The sequence below is a fragment of the Lepidochelys kempii genome, chromosome 11 (assembly GCF_965140285.1).
Source record: "Lepidochelys kempii isolate rLepKem1 chromosome 11, rLepKem1.hap1, whole genome shotgun sequence".
NCBI lineage: Eukaryota > Metazoa > Chordata > Testudines > Cheloniidae > Lepidochelys > Lepidochelys kempii.
In genome coordinates this window covers 18,707,104-18,725,445 of record NC_136390.1, presented here as the reverse complement: position 1 = coordinate 18,725,445, position 18,342 = coordinate 18,707,104, and the positions used below count along the sequence as shown (strand labels likewise).

Genomic DNA, 18,342 nt, shown 5'->3' with positions numbered 1-18,342 from the left:
TTGTGAATATTAATTAAAGTTTATAATACTCATATTACGGTGAGCACCATACAAACACTCACATAGAAGTTGATAATTTTGTGTCTAGTGCAGGTTTTGCATGGTTTGTATTAAGTAAGGCATTAGGCCTCATACTGAATAAAGATAAAATAAATACTGAAAAGCTAGCCATTCACTAAACAAGGCAGAGGTCAAATGGAAAAGTGATATGTGATCATCAAATTAAAGACTTATTATAATGCATACACAAAGTGGGGTTTAGGACAAGTTAGCATTTTCTAGCTTTTGAGTGCTTGACTTCTTCACAACCCTAGTGTTCTTTTAACAGATTTTTTAAATGTAATATTATATTAAGTGCCAAAGTTAATATTCCTTTTGTTTCCCTCTTCTCTCTGGTCCGCTGTTGTCACCTCCCAACCTCCATTTTCTTGATCTATACTTACTATTCTATTTCCTCTATTTGCCAGTGGCACTTTCAACACGGTCATAGGGTGGCTGGTTGTTTTAAATCCACTAACCTAGGTGAGCAGAATTGTTTCCTATGCAGCATCATCTTTCTGAGTCAAAGCTCCAGTGGCTGTGCTGTTCCTCTTAATAGTCTCCTCAGTTTTGGAAAGCTATCAGTTTTCAGGGCTGCTATTGTGAACCCTGCCACAGCAGTGAAACTGAATAGAATCAGGTCAGTTTCACTCTGCTGCTGCTGGTTGGGAAAGCTGAGCTACAGTAGAGTCAGGAACAGATCCTAGTCACTGAGGATGAACACTCAAAAGGAAGGCTGGGAGGAAGTACAGAAGCAGAGGGCTCATATTCTTGCATCAGCAAGAAAGCTGAGGCAGGAATAGAGCAGCAAAGAGGCCACAGCATCATCAAGGTAACCAGACTGCTCTGTCTAGGCAAAATAATGGTAAAACAGGGAAAAAAGTGCAGCCAGCATCCAGAAGGGAATTTGGGGTGACTTCAAATTCATCTGACATCTATTAGGCAGAAGCTGATCTGAAACATCAAACCTTTGAGCAAAGTTGAGGGACAATACCTGTTTGAAATCCCACAACCTTCCCCTTTGCCAGCATCTTGGAGGTTAACTTCTCACCTGCACACTGCCCCAGAGAATGGAGGACCCTATCCTGTCAGCCTTTGGTTAGGAAGTTTCATTTTCTGGTTATTAGGTGGCTAGTAAAATTTCCAAGACATATGTGCACCGACTGGTGTAAGGGGGTGGACAGGAGAGAATGATGGTAGAAATTAGAAAATAGAAGAAAATTACAGGAAAAGGATCTGGGGGAGAGAAGCAAGGAGATAAAGAAAATAAAAGAATTAAAATAGAAAAGGGGAAAGATAATTGGGTAGAGTAAGGGAGGGAAGAAGAAACTGACATTGAGAACTCAGGAAAAAATACACTCTGATGTATACTGGTGAAAAAGAGTGGGGTGAAACCAGGAAGAAAAAAAGATGTAAGTTACATTTGCAAAATGTATTACATATGAATGCTGATTGTCAATGTGTTGAAATTAAATATCATCCAAAATACATTGCTATTTTATTCCTTAATGTTGCAGTATTTGCACAGGTTGGATGTGAGTTAAGTTAACTTGTTGAGCCCTGGCTATTAGGGCCTATGTGCTCAGACCTTTTATAATGATTAACCTGAAGCTCTCCTTGCATTGAAATCACACAACCACATATAGTTGATAGTACTTGAACTTTCAAGCGTGCTTTTTCAATTACAGATTGAAAGTTTATGCAGCAGAGGGGAGTGTTGTTCTGAACAGATTGATTATACAGACAGCTTATTGGTTGGGATGTCACTACTTTAAATTATACATCTTATCAGAACGGTTAGAATTGTTTTGGGTCTTTGTTATAGTATTTAGCCTACCCTATATGATAAATAATAATAAGAGTTAAAAAAAAGTGAATTATATAGTTATAAATACCTACCTCAGAGGGATGTTGTGAGAATTAAATCTTTTGGAGCACTATATAAAACTACTACAATATATTCGGGAGGGCCCAAGAAGCACCACTATGTTTATAGTTTTAAAATTAACAGCAAACTTATTTAGTTTTATATTAGGCCTTTCATATTTGTGTGAGTATATTTTCCAGGAGTTCTTAATTTGCTCATTCTTGAAGGTTTTTAGTTTAAATCCTTTTGGCAAAAATGGTACTTAGGAAAGTAGAGATCCAACCATATTGACTAGAGATAGGCATAAAGCAAATTCTCTCTTGTGGCTACAGCTATTATTTTATCCTAAGGGCTTGTCTTCACTGCACAGTTAACTCAGGCTCTTACTTGCCCCTAACCTGGCTCCCATCCACACACAAAAACCTCTCACCCGATGCTTTACACCCAAGTTAAGTGGCCCATTCTTGGATATAAACCTCAAGTTTTGCTTAATCCCCACCTGACACTCTACCCACTTTGCAGTGTGAATGCTGGCTAAACCATTCAAGTATTGATTGTCCTCCAACACCTTACTACAATACCGGATGTGTCCAGAAGGACAGACAAGTTCTTCCATGGGGGGGTGGGGGTGGGATCAGAGCAGTTTAGCATTACACCCCACAGGAACCCTAGAAGTCTTAATGCCTCAAAGGACCGAGTCCATCACCAATGTAGATGCAGTGGAATAGATGCACACAAGTATGATTTTGCAGTGTGGTTGTTCACTGAAGTTAACACTGCAGTGAAAACATACCCTAAGTTTCATCTGCAACAATTCACTTTTCTAACCTTGGGCCTTTACTGTTCAAGAAGTGCCAATTATGCCAGATTTGACAATGGTTTTCCTTACCACACTTATGCCCACAACAAACTTATTTTTTCTTGTGATCCAAGTGATCTCAATCCATATTTTCAAAATAAGGAAATACTGCACTCCCACTATGCTACCTACCACCCAGAGCTTTGAAGGTGCTTAAGATGTTTGTCCTGAAAAAGCTTACAACCCTCAGTTATAATATATATTATATTATATATATTATATAATAGAATATATTATAGTGGAACCTCATTTGACCTCGTCCGTTTCACATTTCACAGACAGAGACCAACAATCCTGTTTATTGTGAACTCTAAAATAAGACTATTATGAAGTAGAGTTAAAAGCAAAAATTGCTTCAATGCACTGCCCTTCTGAACCTTGGCATATTGCAAAGTTGATCTGTGAAACAAAATGGACTCCACTAACAGAAGTTTGCAGAAGAGTTTTGGGGAAAATAAAATCCACTCTCTCGTCCCTGGTAGAAGATAGCCGTGCCTCTTAATTCTATCACAATGAGGTTTGGGGTAAGAATCTGAAAGAAAGAAACAGAAAGAGGGCTAACCCATCAGTTTTTGCCGAAATTAAGCATACATTTGAAAAAGGAATTGCATTTCTACCACTTTGATTTGCAAAGGTAACCTTCAAATGGAAACGAATACAGTGCCATTTTCATGACCCTGCAAAAATTTGATTTTTCCTTCCTAAGTGAAGTACTTTGCACTTTACTGAATTTCATCTTGTTGATTTCAGGCCAACTCTCCAATTGGTTAAAATCCTTTTGAATTCTAATCCTACCCTCTAAAGGTACTTGCAACCCCTCCCAGCTTGGCATCATCCGCAAATTTTATAAGCACACTCTCTACTCCATTATTGAATAGTACCGAATCGAGAGCTGACCCCTGCAGGACTCCACCAGACACACCCTCTTAGTTTGACAGCAAGCCATTGACAACTACTCTGAATAGTCTTTCAACTATTTGTACACCCACCTTACAGTAATTTCATCTACACCACATTTCCTGTTTGCTTATGAGACTGTCATGTGGTATTGTGTCAAAAGCTTTACTAAAAATCAAGATATAATCATGTCTATTGCTTCCCTCCGCCAATTCACTAGTTACCCTGTCAAGGAAGGGTCACAAATGAACAGTTAACTGTATAATCTCTCCTTTGTGAATGCATGCAGCATTATGTGAGTCTAAACTGCATGCAGAGAGAATCAATGGTAGCTGTTCCATAATTAAAAGTGCCTCTGAGTTTCCATTGTAAGCCCAATTTTGTACTGCACCCTCCAAAAAACCAGTCTCAAAATTAGATTATATCTGAGCCCAAGGAGGTAAAATTTTCTCTGCAATATTTTAAGTGAACCAGAATCTGTTACTGATTTGTGATCCTTTAATAGAAGTGTTCAACAATGCTGCAATTTCTATGACCACTTCGCATAATAAAACCCCGAAAAAGAGATAAAGCCTACTTTATTGGACTCCCCGAAATGAGTGTCCAAAACTGGGGACTTAAGGCATAGGTACTATAGGCCAATGCCAAGGCCCTCAAGTCACTTGAGTGCATGATCTCACTTTTCATTAACATTTCTAGCCCACATAGTTGTGAAGAAAAGCTTGAAAATGTGACCTGAATGTAACCAATGCAAGGACATCTGCCTGAAGCCTGGTCTATGCTAAAAAGTTAGACTGATCCAGCTACATCACTCAGAGGTGTGAAAAATCCACATCCTGAGTGTGAAAATTAAGCCCTGGCATAGACAGCACTAGGTCAGTGGAATTCTTCCATCAACCTATCTACTGCCTCTGGGGGAGGTGAATTACTTACACTGACAGAAGAACCCCTTCCAACAGTGTAGGCAGTGTCTACACTGAGTACTACAGCGGCACATCTGCACCTGTGGTGCTGTAGCATTTCATGCTTAGACAGGTCCTAAGTCTGCAGATACTTCTGAACTATTTTTTCAGGCTATGAACTGACCGATGCATTTCAATGGGGTGTTAAAGAGTCACATCACTGAGAGACTCCACCCGACCATCTCAGCAGAGGATTGTGTGTATAGCAGGAAAGAAGAGGAGCAGATCAATCCAACACACTTAAGCGGTAAGAGGGAATAAAACTAGGAGCATCTGGTATCTGAAGAAAGTATTGCGGTGCCCACTGCTGCCACACCTGCCTCTTCCAGGGTTTTGGGAACCCATGCTGCCAACTTTTTTGTGGAACCTGCCTCTCTGAAAGGGAAAGGAGGCCCCCACCTTTGACTATCACTCCAGGTGGGGAAGGTGATGGAACCCCAGAGAAGGAGCTGGGCATGAGGGCTGAAGTCACAGGGCACAGGTTGGGGTGTGCCTTGGGCCCCAGGTTCCCTTAATCTGTAAATGCCAGTCGGGAAAATTTAGCAGATTAAAGTCTGATTTCAATAATTAGAATTTTAATTTAGTAACCATCAAGAATCAGCAGCATAGGTGAACTCTATCCCCATATCATCAGAATATGCACTTACTAGCAGACACTATATGTGCAATTAAATACTGCAAGTAGTCAAGGGGCTATATTATATATGCAAGCTCAAAGCCTTGCAAACAACTTGAGTGTCACAATATTAACTGCCTTTACAAAGCCTCTGCAACATCCCCAGAGCAACTTAAGCCTTGCTAAGTTCCTTGGTGAATCAGAAGCACTTATTCTGCAGCACTGAGGCCCATTACAGGGAACGCTGGCAGCATCCCCCAAATTTAGATTGCTTAAGCACCATCCACTATAAAAGACTCTTGCAAACTTTTCAAGGGAAGGGAGAGTGCAAGGGCAGTCTTCCACTGCTACCCCTCTCCTGGGCCATCCCCTTCTTTGAGAGTACCCCTAAAGTCAGTTGCTCCTCCTCCTCCAGAGGGTGTGATAAGAAGCCCTGGACAAGACTCAGCCCACCTGCAGTAGCTGAGTTTACAGGGTGAGAGAAAGCACTCAGCTGGAGCTCCTGTCCTCCCACCTCCTAGACCCAGCAGACCAGCCTCCTCTCTGAGGGCATACAATAGGGCAGAAGCTTCGCCATTTCCCAGGGCAAGGACTGTAGGCCCCTGAAAGCAATACTATAATACAAATAAATAGGAACCAGGAGAACAGTTCTAGACTCATTCTTCTATTGACTGATATTAATACCACACACTTAACTTTAATTACATACACAAAAAGCTATATTAAAAAGAATATTTAAGCTTGCAATGTCAAGCACTCAAAAGTTAGAAAATGCAAGAACCCAGGTTGCCCATGCAACTTTAATTCTCCCCCTTGTGTATATGCATTATGATACATAGAAGTTAACTAAAAGATCAGATATTATTTGTGCCACAGGGACTCTGCCTCACTCAGTGCACAGGATGGATGGTGCTCCCTCAATAGGTTTCTTTTTATACTCTATGTCTGACCTCATGCATTACTTACTACACACTATCCAAACCGAGCACTAAATATGGAATTATTAATTTCCTCATGGGCTTTTCTACCATGCTCATCATAATACAAGTGCTTTGCAAACATTAACTTGTCTTCACAACACCCCTGTGACATACAGATGAACAATTAAGGTAGAGAAATTGAAGCCTAAATTGTTAGGTGTCCACTAATTTTGGGTGCCTAGTGCCTGACTTTTCAGTGTACTTAGCATTTTATAGCTATTTATATTCAGTACTCCCACTGACTTCAGTGGCAAGTGCTCAGTACTTCAGCAAATATGACCCCCGGTGTCTCATACACCCAAAAAATGAAAAACACAGAATTAATGGCCACCTTTGAGAAATTTTTGTTTAAGTGACATGGCCAGAATCACACGAACTGTGTGGTAGAGGCAAGGACAAGAATTTCAATTATCTAATGGGGTATTCAACGACCTAAACCACAAGAAGTTGTAGTGAGTCTGCAGCACTCCAAGACAGGTATCTCTCATTTAAAAGTTTCCCCCAACCAAACCATCTGGTTTCTGATGCAGGGAAAATGGCAGGATAAGGAGGAGAGGAAGGAGTATGAGGACATAGGGTTGAAAATATGTTGCCAATGATCATTAAGGTAGCTGCCAAGAAAAAACAGACATACAACATGCTGGATGCACTATTAGTGGAAGACTCCACTGAGGAGCTCAGATTTTTAAAGTGTCACACACCTAAAGAAACATGAATATTTTACTTTTCTAAGAAGGTTGAGGACATGATGGTATGTACTGTGACCCGGTACATAGAATATATCTGCATTGTCAGTGTGGTAGGTACATGAATTATAGAGTGAATATAAAAATCAAGATAGTATTAGCAGTTTTATTATCTCATCTTAATGTATTTATAGCCTTTCAGTTGTCAGTTTTTCCTTTATAGTTCGTTTATAGATTCTTTCTATATAATTGGGTAGAAAAATAAAAGTTTCTTCCTCCATTTCTCTCCTTCATTCCTTTGAACTTAGTTTCAAAATCATTTTCAATAAGATTACTTCTTCTCCTTTGTCCTTTATTGTCCTGCTTCTTCCTTCAAACAACTTATTTCCCCACCAAAAAAAAAAAAGAAACAGTGACTTGTGGGTATGGCCATGTATTTTACCTCTCACATGGCTGAACCATTCAACTTTCCATTTTAATTAAAAGGCTTGATTCTGGAAATATTTAGTGCACCCAAGCACTTTTGCTAAATTACATTAAGTGTCCTCCCCACCCACCCCCAGGGTATAACTGAGAAAATACCAATACAAACCTTGTTTGAGTGACCCAATATAAGCTACATACTTCAGCAATACTCCCAGTCCCAATGGTATCAGGATTACAAGACTAGGACATGAAACCAAGTTTCCTACAGGGAAGGTAATTTGATAAGACAGCCCTTATAAAAGCTTCCAAGAAGTCATACCCACAAATTACAAGTTTGTTTGTACTCCCCATCAGTTAATTATATTGGAAATCCATGAATTACATAAATACATCAGCTTTAAAATACATTGGGGAAGTCAGGATTTAATAAATCTTATCAGAAGCCTCCAGACTTATTAGCCAATGAAGTACTTACATCAAATCTTAGATACCATAAATAATCCTCATTTCTAGGAGTGATAGTGTAATTGCACAGAGCACAATCTAGTTCTCTCAGTTTTAAGGAACATTTTCAATATACTTTACTACTTTTAAAAGAATTAAATCTATGCCATACTGCAAACCGACCTAAGTCTTATTTCTCCATCAAAAAGTTATTTCGCATACCATTCTAGAACAGTACTCTAAGGTATCAAAAAACTTATTTATATACTATCCACATACAATCCCAAGTAAAAAGATCAATAAATGTAATTGTACAAACTACTCTGGAGCCAACAGATGCTGTGTCATAAACTACATTAAAAACTGAAATCTCATATTATTTAAAGCATGTTGCATCACAAGTTGTTTGACAGCGATAACTGTGTGAGCATTTGAATGGGAGGGTAGAGGAGAGGGGGAGTAAATTAGGTCAAAGAGATGAAAGGAAAAAAAATATGGAAATTTGCCCCATTCTCCTGCTTATAAGATCACTGGAGCACTGCCACCTTTTACCTTAATACAGAGCAAAGTTAAATACAAGAAAAAGACTTGCTTTACAAAGCTGCTTGTGGTACAATTAAGCAGTTTTTGTTTTTTTTTTAAATCCTAAAATGCCCAAGTGGATCTGAAACATACAGAGAAGAGAAGCTTAAAAGCAATCAGTGTTTAAGATGAATGAGGCTGGGAAAGCCAGCAGCAATAAGACTGAAGGGTGAGTGGGAGTGGAAAACAAGGCCAAAGATAAGAAAATAATGGGGAAGAAGGGTAAAAGAATTAGACAATAAAAAATTCAGTAGAGCAGTGTCAAGGTTCCTTCCCCACTCTGAACTCTAGGGTACAGATGTGGTACCTGCATGAAAACCTCCTAAGCTTATTTTTACCAGCTTAGGTTAAAGCTTCCCCTAGGTACAAACTGTTTTACTTTTGTCCCTGGACCTTATGCTTCCACCACCAAAGTATCTAACAAAAACAACAGGGGAAGTGCCCACTTGGAAATGTCTCCCCCTCCCCAAAAATATCCCCCCAAGCACTACACCCCTTTCCTGGAAAAGGCTTGATAAAAATCCTCACCAATTTGCAGAGGTGAACACAGACCCAAACCCTTGGATCTTAAGAGCAATGAAAAAAGCAATCAGGTTCTTAAAAGAAGAATTTTAATTAAAGAAAAAGTAAAAGAATCACCTCTGTAAAATGAGGATGGTAAATACCTTATAGGGTAATCATATTCAAAACAGAGAATCCCTCTAGGCAAAACCTTAAGTTACAAAAAGACACAAAACGAGGAATATACATTCCATTCAGCACAACTTATTTAATCAGCCATTTAAACAAAACAGAATCTAACACGTATCTAACTAGATTGCTTACTAACTCTTTACAGGAGTTCTGACGTGCATTCCTGCTCTGGACCTGGCAAAAGCATCACACAGACAGAGCCTTTGTCCCCCCCCGCTTTGAAAGTATCTTGTCTCCTCATTGGTCATTTTGGTCAGGTGCCAGCGAGGTTCTCTTAGCTTCTTAACCCTTTACAGGTGAAAGGGTTTATCCTCTGGCCAGGAGGGATTTAAAGGTGTTTACTCTTCCCTTTATATTTATGACACACCCCCCAAATCACAGATAGGTGAAACGCTGGCTGGGATTTCATCCTGGAGCTCTAGGAGAAAACAAAGTTAATAAGACACATGCACCTCTAAATATACTACCAAGTATACAAAGACTAACAATATTTTCCACATCTCAAGGACGATTTTAACCAGTTGATTCTAGGAAACTTTCATGGGAGAGTGCATCAGCCACTTTGTTAGACGCTCCTGAGATGTGTTGAATGTCAAAATCAAAATCTTGGAGAGCTAAACTCCACCGAAGAAGTTTTTTGTTATTTCCTGTGGCGGCATGAAGCCACTGTAGCGCAACATGGTCAGTTTGCAGGTGGAAATGCCGTCCCCAAACATATGGGCATAGCTTTTCCAGAGCGTAGACAATGGTGTAACATTCTTTTTCACTGACTGACCAGTTGCTTTCCCTCTCAGACAACTTCTTGCTAAGAAACACTACAGGATGGAATTCTTGATCCGGTCCTTCCTTCATTAAAACTGCTCCCACACCACACTCGGACGCATCTGTGGTTACTAGGAACGGTTTTTCGAAGTCTGGGGCCCTTAGTACAGGGTCAGACATGAGTGTCGCTTTAAGCTGGTTAAAGGCCTTCTGACACTCTTCGGTCCACTGAACGGCATCTGGCTGTTTCTTTTTGATTAGGTCTGTCAGTGGGGCGGCGATTTGGCTGTATTGTGGTACAAATCGCCTGTAATATCCGGCCAAGCCTAAGAAGGATTGGACCTGTTTCTTTGACTTTGGGACAGGCCACTTTACAGGCCAAAGTGGATGCTATCCAAGAGGGTTGATAGTTCCTTACTCTGTTTAGGCCTATTTGACACTTCTTAGCCTTCACAGTTTGTCCTACCTCCCTTATGCACTCAAAGGGTTTTTGTAGATGTTCCAGGTGTTCTGCCCAGGAATCCAAAAATATGGCCACATCGTCAAGGTAGGCGACTGCATATTCTCCTAATCCCACTAGGAGACCAACTACAAGTCTTTGGAAGGTGGTGGGTGCATTCCCCAGCCCGAAAGGGAGTACATTAAATTCATACAGCCCGACATGGGTGGTAAAGGCTGACCTTTCTTTGGTGGATTCATCTAGAGGTACCTGCCAGTACCCCTTGGTTAAATCAAAAGTAGAGTGAACTGGCCCGTCCCAGTTTCTCTAATAGTTCATCTGTGCGTGGCACTGGATAGTTGTCTGGGCGAGTTACAGCATTCAGCTTATGGCAGTCCACGCAAAAACGTATCTCCCCATCTGGTTTGGGAACTAGAAGCACTGGAGATGTCCATGCACTGCCAGAGGGGCGGATAACACCCTTCTGTAGCATATCCTGGATCTCCCATTCTATAGCAGTTTTAGCTTGAGGAGACACCCGGAAAGGTTGTACTTTAATTGGGTGAGCATTACCTGTGTCAATGGAGTGGTATGCCCATTCAGTCAGTCCTGGGGTGGCTGAGAACATCGGCGCGTAGCTAGTGCACAGCTCCTGGATCTGCTGTCGCTGCATACGCCCAAGGGTCATGGAGAGGTTCACCTCTTCCACGCCACCAGGACTTTTCCCTTTGTAGCAGACACCTTCATAGTTCCTGCCAGGAAATTAATTCCTGCATCTGTGAGGATGTCGGAGGGCCAACCTACCCTGGCAAAAATGTCTGCTAGTGCCTGGCACACACTTTTAGCCCTGGTGTTGCTTAGAGCTACTGCTTCCGGCCAAAGGGTGGCAAAATCCATGAAAGTCAGTATGTGCTGCTTTCCTCTCGGTGTCTTTTTCTGAAAAGGACCCAGAATATCCACAGCTACTCGCTGAAATGGAACTTCAATGATGGGGAGTGGCTGGAGAGGGGCTTTGACCTGGTCTTGGGGTTTTCCTACTCTTTGGCATACCTCACAAGACTGGACATAGGTAGAAACATCCTTGCCTATTCCCTCCCAGTGGAATGACCTCCCCAAACAGTCTTTGGTCCTGTTCACCCCAGCATGGCCACTAGGATGATCATGGGCTAAGCTCAAGAGCTTGACCAGGTACTTAGTTTGGAACTACCAACTGTCTCTGAGGATGCCAGTCTTCCTGGTGTCCACCAGAAAGAGTTTCCTTGTATAAAAGTCCTCTTTCTACAACAAACCTGGATCGATTAGAAGAGCTGAGAGGCGGTGGGTTGCTCTGTGCCGCTGTCCAAGATCTCTGGAGGCTTTCGTCTGCTTCCTGTTCAGTCTGGAACTGTTCCCTTGATGCTGGAGACATCAGTTCCTCATTGGATTGTGGACCTAGGCTTGGTCCCTCTGGAAGCGATGTAGGGGATGGGGCTGTTTCCGTTGGCTGTGAACCGCTCTCCCCTGGTGCACTATCTTGGGGTTCAGGCTCCGGCTGAGCCACTGGTGTGGGGTTCAGGCTCCGGCTGAGCCACTGGTGTGGGGTTCAGGCTCCGGCTGAGCCACTGGTGTGGGGTTATTGGCTGCTGCCGGTTCAGGTTTGGTGGGGCCCTCTGGTGTTGGGGTTGCAAGTACTGGATTCAGTGCTGGCAATGGGTCTGGTGCTGGTTGTTCCGCCAGTTCTGGTTCTGGGACTGGATCCACTACTGTTCTTGCAGATGTTGGCATGGGGTCCGGTTCCATCACCTCTGACCGGGTCCTGGTAGAAGTTTCTGAAACAGAGCTAGGCATGATGGCTTGCTTAGCCTGGCTGCGGGGGACCATTCCCACCCTCTTGGCTAACTTCACGTGGTTGGCCACCTCTTCCCCCAACAGCATGGGGATGGGATAATCATCATAGACTGCAAAAGTCCACGTTTCGGACCAGCCCTTGTACTGGACAGGCAACTTGGCTGTAGGCAAATTGAAAGAGTTGGACTTGAAGGGTTGAATTGTCACTTGGATCTCTGGGTCAATTAAATTGGGGTCCACTGAGGAAGCATGGATAGCCAACACCTGCACTCTGGTGTCCCTCCACGCGGTGACCTTCTTCCCACCCACACTCACACGTTCCCTCCGCTCCAAGGGTATCTGGGCCCGAGGACCTCTGGTGTGATTCTGGTGCAATGAACTGTAATCTGTTGGGGTTCTTGAGGCAGTTGGCCTTTACATGCCCTGGCTCATTACATTTAAAACATCATCCAGCTGACGGGTCACTGGGGCAAGTTGGGTTGCTGGAGAACGGTGTGGCAGGACGATAAGGTGTCTGATAAGTATTCCCTGGTGTGTAGTTGGGGCCTTGGGCTGCCCCCAGTAGTAGGGTGTGGTCTGAGGGTGTCCCTTCTGGTATCTGCTCCATCTGCGACCAGGGCTGTTCCTCTCTCCTCCCTCCACCCATTTTGTTCCAGCTTGCCCCGCCTCTCTGGCAGTCTGGGACTGCTCATATCGATCAGCATAAGAAGCAAGACTTTCTGCTGAGTCCATTTCCTTATCCTATAAGCATTGTTTTATTTCCTCCTTGGACAAGTTCAGGAATTGCTCCTGAGCTATCAAATCACACATTCCTTCAAAGCTGGTGACACCCCTTCCTTGGACCCATTTATCTAACAGATCCTTCATCTGATTTAGATACGCCACATTACTTAGTCCCGGCCCTCTCTTAAGGGTTCGAAATTTTACTCTGTACGTTTCAGATGTAATTTGAAATTGCTTTAAAACCAAATCCTTGAACTTATTATAGTCAGAAGCCTTAACAAGAGGCATCTTACTGAATATGTCCTGAGCTCTTCCAGTCAATTTTGCGACCAATGTGGTCATCTTGTGAGCTTCAGGAATTTTATGGAGTGTGCACAGTCTCTCAATGGTGAGAAAATATTCAGCAGTATCACTGGATTCATCATAATGTGGACATAGTCGCTCCCGTTTGTGGATTGTTGGGGAAGGATGGTTAGGGTTATCCAGTAGATTCCGCTCAGCCCTTGCCTTCTCCATCTCCAGTGTATGCTTCCTCTCTTTTTTCTTCTCCTCCATTTCTTTTTCCCTTGCCTCCATAGCTCTCTTGTGGGAAGCCTCTTTGGTTTTTTCTGCCTTGGGCTGTCATGTTTGCCTCTCTGTTTTTAACTAACTTTACACCCCAGAGTTAGAAATAAAAGACAAACGAAGAAAAACTTGACTTGTCAAAAAAAATAGGTTGTGCTGTAACCGGATACCTATGTTGTCTGATAGTGATTGTCAGCCTACAGAAAAATCCTTTAAAAAAAAACAAACAAACCACCAATACCTTCATCTCCAGGCCAATAGACAGAAAAAACTTCTAGTTGCTCTTAGCTTTAAAAAAAAAAAAAAAAAAACACCACACACACACCTCTTCAGGTCTATGAAGAGCTTGTGAATTTCCCTGCAGGAGGTTAACTACCCTGCCTTTAGGTAGAGAAAACTCCAGGTCACAAAAGACAAATCCTTTTTGTCATAATGGGGAAGAAGGGTAAAAGAATTAGACAATAAAAAATTCAGTGGAGGGGGGAAAGCCATAAGCAGAATGAGCGGAGAAGCAAGCTTGTGAGCCAGCAAAAAGGGAAGGAGGAAAGAGCCGAAGGGAAGGGGAGGAAGAGGTAAAGGGACACACAGGCCTGAGTTTGAACAGAATTAAGTAGTCTATGCTTTCTAGAGGGTTGTGAAAACTTAATGAATAAATTTTTGGAAAACTGCTAAGGAATCCCATTCTAATACATCACACTCCTTTCACCAACAGTTGGTATTTGGGTATATTCACCAGCGTTCCTCATAACTGGACAGAACATTAGAGTCAGACTTGACAGGAATTTGCTATTATGTTTTTACAGAAAAACAGAAAGTGATTTAAATAATAAAATGTATGAACATTCTGCTAGAAGTTACTTGAGCAGCAGAAGAGTCCACCAACCAAGACCTACTACAATGACAGATTAGCACAGAAACTTTAACATGATTGCAATTTATAGCAATTATATAACCATCATTCCCTAATACAGTCACAATTACAGAACCTACCATAACAGAAAATTCCTATTTTCAATTCTTATTGCCAGTGTTTCCAAACAATGTCCCATGTGACAAAAGTGATGGACTATGTCATATGAAGTATGCCTACACCAGAATTATTCATCTCCTAGAATGGCAGAATGTTTAAATAAAGACCTTGGAAAAGTATTTCCAACCCCCCCACCGCCCCCTTCATTAAAACAGGAAATGCAAAATCGTATTTCTGCAATCTAACAACAACACTGGATTATAAAAGTGCTGGCACACAGTATTTGCTTTAGCATTCAATCAAGAACCTTGCAGCTACCTGTGACCTAAAGAGAAAAAGCACTTTATTTTCAACTACTTTGTCTTTAAACTTTATTCTATATGAAAAGAATTACAAATTGATTATTCATTGTGAACTGATGCTAAGGCCTTAGTTTGGGACACTTTTGTTAAGAAACAGGTTAAAAATAAGTGTTTGTGTATTTAAAATACAAGATCCTTTCTAAGTTCAAGGTTCCATTATGATCTATTACCATGTAGAGGCATAAAGCTTTTGCAAACTTTATTTTCTAAATACATTCACTTTCTAAGCGTGAACATCATTCTGGGATGTATTAGCAGGCGCATTGTACGCTAAACACAAGTCGTAATTTTTCCACTCTACTCAGCACTGATCAGGCCTCAACTGGAGTATTATGTCCACTTCTGGCCACCACACTTTGGGAAAGATGTGGACAGATCGATGAAAGGCCAGAAGAGAGCAACAAAAATGATTAAATGTCTAGAAAACATGACCTAAGAGGAAAGATTGAAAAAACTGAGTTTGTCTCTTTTCCAGACTAAACAACTGAGGGAGGAGGGGCGTGGAAGAGACAGGACAACAACAGTCTTCAAGTACATAGAAGATTGTTGTAAAATGAAGGGCAATAAATTGTTTACCTTAACCACGGAGGACAGGACAAGTAGTAGTGGGCTTAAACTGCACTAAAAGTTAGATTTAGGTTAGATATTAAGAAAAACTTCTTAACTGTCAGGGTAGTTAAGCGGAACAAGTTACCTAAGGTGGTTGTGAAATCTCCGTCATTGGACGATTTTTAAGGAGGTTAGACAAACACTTCTCTGGGATGGTTTAGATAATGCTTAGTCCTGCCTCAGTGCAAGGCATTGGACTAGATGAGGTCCTCTATTGAGGTCTCTTCCCATTCTACATTTCTATGATTCTAGGAACAGATCTTTTGCCTCCACCCCACCCACTTTATATATATATATCACAAAATATACAAAGTAGAAAACACACAGCTGCAATCTGCCTAATCACACTATCCATAATTAGAACTATACGTAAAGAAATTGCACAGAATGTGTTTATCATGGAAATCCAGCTTATAAAGCCTGCTTACAACAACAAAATCAAGTCTTCAATATAACAGGTATCTTAAGATGATTACATTCCATTCATTTTTTAGTTTTTCTTTTGTAACCAAAAGTACAAAAGTGATGTAGCTTTTCTATCTACACTTTGGATTACACTGTGCTAGATACAACTACATTCAAGACAATTGTCCAGAATACATTGTGTACAACCATCTTCCAGTGTCAGAGCCAACAGTTATAATATTTCCTCCATCCAGAGTGAAGAAAGATTTAAAAAATGGAACCCATGTTAGCCCAAATCAATACAGCAAATTTGCACAGTATAGTTTCTTCGCAGGATTTTTAAATATATATTAAGTCTGAGCAATTAAGTAATTAGTAGTACTGTGTCTACACCAGCAGTACATTGCACTTTTATAGCACCTTTCATTTGAAGAGCTTCAAAGCAATTTAAGAGCCCTTAATTAATTAAGCCTCACAACAGTTAAGTTCCTTGACTTAAAGGCAGAGAAATGATTTGCCCAAGCAACTCACCTCCCTTTAAAGTTTCTTTTTTTTTTAAAATACCAATGCTACACTAACACATAACACAACCCTATTTTTGTAGCAAAAACATATGACATGAACCCATGCAGAATTGGTTCAGACATGAGACCACAGAGGAATTAAGGTTAGGATTAATGGGATAAAACATGGGACTACCTTATTTTAAAACAAGCAAAAAGCTTCACATCCCCTTGTACCAACACTGACCCATTTACATTGAATTAGCCTATTATACCTATATGCAGATACATTCAGAACTTTGGAAACACTCCTTTCTCTTGCCAGCATCATTAAATGCCAACTCCAGTTTTGCTAATCTAGCATCAGGGAGACAGTTTGTAAGCAGCTCCATACCCCATCCTTTATAATTGGGGAAATTTGAAAGATTCACTACTTCTTTACAGGGGCAACATGTTATAGTCACACCAGTTTCTCCACTGGTTCTCTCTCTTCTGATACCACCTCCGCAAATGCTTCTGCCTCAATCTAATTATAAAGCCACCCTGCACAGATGCAGCCCGTAAAAAAGATCTTTGGGGTACAACAAGCCCAGTGCAGGATCCCAGAGTGCAGCTACACTGAAAGCCCCTTAAGAATCCTTAGGTACAGCCAGCTTCTAAGGGCATCTCAGCATGCGGACTGCCCCCGATCCCCAGGGTACTACCGCCCACACCCCAACACAGGGGCCTCCCCCCAGATGCAGCCACCACTCCCAACCACCCCGGGCTCAGCTTCCCCCAGGGCTCCCCACCCCAGTGCAAGGGCCCACATGCCAGTGCAGCTCACCCCAGGGGGCCCAGTGCCCCACCCCAATGCAGTAACCCCCCCCCGTGCCCGCCATGCCAGTGCAGACCCCCTGACGCAGCTGCCCCCAGTGCCCCCACAGCAGTGCAAGGACACCCCCCCATAGAGCTCCCCCCCACCCCAGTGCCGGGACCGCCCCCTCCAGGGTACAGCTGCTCCCACCCCAGTGCCGGGCCCCCCTGCAGGGTGCAGCTGCGCCCAGGGACCAGCCACTCCCCCACAGGAGTGCAGTACTCCAGCAGCCCTTGGGGCCGGGCAACACCGCCGCGGACCCCTCACGCGGCGCGGGAGCCCTGGAACAAGCTCCCCTCCCCTTCGCAGGGCGGCGGGCGAAGGTTATAAAGGGAGGCGCGCTCCTTACCGCGATGGCGCTAACACAGCCGGGCGGATAAGGGCGGCGACGGGGCCGGCTCGGTGACGGAGTTTCACACACGAGGGAGAACTGACCCCATCACCAGCCCCCGACAGCAGCTCCGGTTCCTCCTTCTGCCGCGGCGGGGACAGAGACCCGCCCCCCCGCCAGTGCCTGCGAACGGCAACGCACAATCCCGCTGACCGACGTCAGCCGTAGCCATTTACAGTCCAGCATCCGCCTCCAGACCTGCCCCTGTGGTGCACATACCACTTGCGCATAAACTCGCCCACTAAGGGGCCTCTGGCCAATCGTAACCGGTGGTTTGACTGAATGACGGCCCTAATTACCAATAGGAAGCCGGTGGACAGGCACACAGAGCCCCACCTCTGTAGGTACCAACAACCAGTGGAATCGCGGCGTTGCGTTGACAGACGGTTTTCACCGCTAATGACAATCAAGTCGGTACTTGTTCCCGTAGTGATAATATAACCCCTTTCCCCGCGAGCTCTGGCACTGCGCCCAACTAGAAGGACCAGCTCGCTGGGAACTCCCTCCCTTATCATCATCAGCAGCAGCGAGCGTCTCCCCATCCGCCTAACCCTCCGCAGACAACAGTTCGCGATCGTGTCCCTAAAGTATAGCGCAGCCCGTGTTCGCCAGCGCCAGGCATCCTGGGAATTGTAGTCTCTTGTATTATCATGCTCATTGCTTGCCCCCAGGAGCCTGTTTACCAACTGGCCAGTCGGAGAGCACGGGACTCAGTAATGCTTCTTATCCTCACCCTCCACCTCACTTATTTACAGGGGGAAAGGAGTTCTGCCGCCGCCGCCTTCCGTACAGTCCTCAGCACTCTGCAGCCCCACCCATTGCTCTCCGGGCTCGTCGCACCGTCACTCGGCACCATACACCCCTTCAGCACAGCTCCCCC

The 18,342-nt window shown here is 43.2% G+C and overlaps 1 protein-coding gene across 1 annotated transcript in view; it reads right to left on the bottom strand.

Moving 5' to 3' along the window:
* Positions 1-17,496, bottom strand: part of R3HDM1 (R3H domain containing 1) — a 167,227-nt gene extending 149,731 nt beyond the window's left edge. Inside the window, exon 1 of the mRNA XM_073305350.2 lies at positions 17,421-17,496. The gene's annotated coding sequence lies outside the window, so the exon portion shown is untranslated. The remainder of the gene's footprint in view (positions 1-17,420) is intronic.
* Between the last annotated feature and the right edge of the window lie 846 nt (positions 17,497-18,342).